Below are 2,081 nucleotides of genomic sequence, written 5' to 3' on the forward strand. Positions count from 1 at the left end.
ATTGGGGTAAAATACAGTCTTTGTAAAAGTTACACTGAGTGAACTGATCATAGAATATCAGGGTTAGAAGGGACCTCAGGAGATCATCTAGTCCAACCCCCTGCTCAAAGCAGGACCACTCCCCAATTTTTGCCCCAGATCCTTAAATGGCTCCCTCAAGGATTGAACTCAGAACCCTGGGTTTAGCAGGCCCATGCTCAAACCACAGAGCTATCCCTCCCTGCAAACATCATATCCCTGCATTGGCTGGGAATCGAACCCAGGTCAACTGCTTGAAAGGCAGCTATACTCACCACTATACAACCAATGCACCACAGATGTTGTGATTTTGCGGGGGGGGGTTGTTTTTGTTTTTTTAAATTAACCCTCCTGAACAAGTGAGGTTGGTTGAAGTGACTTTGTTTTTCTGGATCCTCTAGGCTAACAAATATTAGCAGTAGGTCAACAAAAAGGGGATGGAGATTGATAGATAGATAGATATGAGAGAGAGAGAGAATATAGTCATTGGGCTTTTTGTCATCAACACAGTTTTAAAGATGCACTTGCTGTTTCTAGTCACTGAATCATTCACAGGGTTGCCAAAAGTGTCCCCAGTGAGAAGGCAGGGGGGCTCCAAGCCTGTCCAGGCGCCCCATTAGAAGAGAGGCTTACAGACCCTGAGCTCACCAGGATATCTAGGACATCCTTTGCCCAGCTCTGTGAAAATTGCAGAAAGTGCTGGTGCTCACAGACTCTAGAGCTGATTAATGAGTGAGGAGTTATTGAGCCAGTGCAGGAATTGCCTGGTCAAATTCCTTGCAGGGAGGTCAGACTAGATGATCATAATGGTCCCTTCTGGCCAGAAAGTCTGTTTTGCAGTCATACTGAAGCCACTGGGAGTTGGTGTTTGCTCAGAATCTCTGGTGACTTATTTCAGCTCCTAAATGAGGATCTGGTCTAGGTGCCTAGCTTCAAGCATCTGACTTTGAAAACATTATACTATATCATTTGGACGTGACAACTGTGTGATCTGTTGTGGAACTATGTGACAAAATGCAATCAGGCATGTCTGGACAGCTCCCCTGCCTTCTGCCCACTGCTCCATCTCTACCATAACTGCTGTGAACGTTCCAAGCCTTTCAGCCAGCAACTTTTGGGGGGTTTGTAACAATTTGTCACACCAATTTTCTTTCATTTTTTCCAAATGTGGCGCTTCTCTCAAAGTGACCTTGATCCTGAGGTGCAGAGCAGGGGCCATTCAGTCCAGGACCAAAATAACAAGCTTAAGATCCAGCATCTTATCAGCCATTGGGATTAGAAATAGGAGCTTCATAGCACTAAAGAATGCTAAATAACTCTTCCCTTTCCAATCATATGAGATGTTTGTTTCTCGGCTGAATACACTGTGAGAGATCAGACCTTAAAAAGGAGACCTTCGGCTTCACAGAGAAACTAGCTGGAAAGCTCTTAAAAAAAATTATCTCAAAGCTTTATTAGTTTCCCTCTCCCAGTAAGGCCTGTACAGGTGGATTCATGGTGCTAAGACTGGCTTTATAGCCAAAGGAATGCAAAGAACAGTACTGCTAGGAACATTTTAAAATACTTCCCAGGAGAATGAGGTGGCCTATGTGGGCTAGGTGATGGTGTGGTATAAATGTTTCACTGGCCCTTGTAAATAATGCAGCCCCCACAAAATCATGTGGATAAAACCTTTGATCAAAGCTGTATTTTTATAGCGAATACAGTCAAACTTAGGAGCCTGAAGGAATCAATGGGATTCCTCATGGGAGTAAGGAAAGTGGGATCTGCCTCTGTGACATTTGCTTGCATAACACCTAGCACAGTTGGCCCCCAACATAAGCAAGGCCTCTGATATTGCAGAAGCACCTAATGTTAATAGCCATATAACCTTAGGTTTTCCCCATTTCAAAATGTGATTCTTTTGGTGGAGGGTTGTGGGAGGGGCAGAGGAGGATGCTGTGCTGGTGATTATGCTCTTTGGTTTTGCATAGATATGGATAGTGTTATTCGCATGAGAGAAACTTGTGGAATGTAGAGATCAGTAGCCCTAGAGACTGAAGTCTCCTGTCTGTCTATAGAAA

The 2,081-nt window shown here is 44.2% G+C and overlaps 1 non-coding gene across 1 annotated transcript; it reads right to left on the reverse strand.

The window, feature by feature from the left end:
- Positions 1-238: 238 nt before the first annotated feature.
- TRNAE-UUC (transfer RNA glutamic acid (anticodon UUC)) lies at positions 239-310 on the reverse strand. Its single transcript has one exon. It is a non-coding gene; the product is annotated as a tRNA-Glu (tRNA).
- Positions 311-2,081: the final 1,771 nt, after the last annotated feature.

The sequence above is a fragment of the Eretmochelys imbricata genome, chromosome 16 (assembly GCF_965152235.1).
Source record: "Eretmochelys imbricata isolate rEreImb1 chromosome 16, rEreImb1.hap1, whole genome shotgun sequence".
Classification (NCBI taxonomy): domain Eukaryota; kingdom Metazoa; phylum Chordata; order Testudines; family Cheloniidae; genus Eretmochelys; species Eretmochelys imbricata.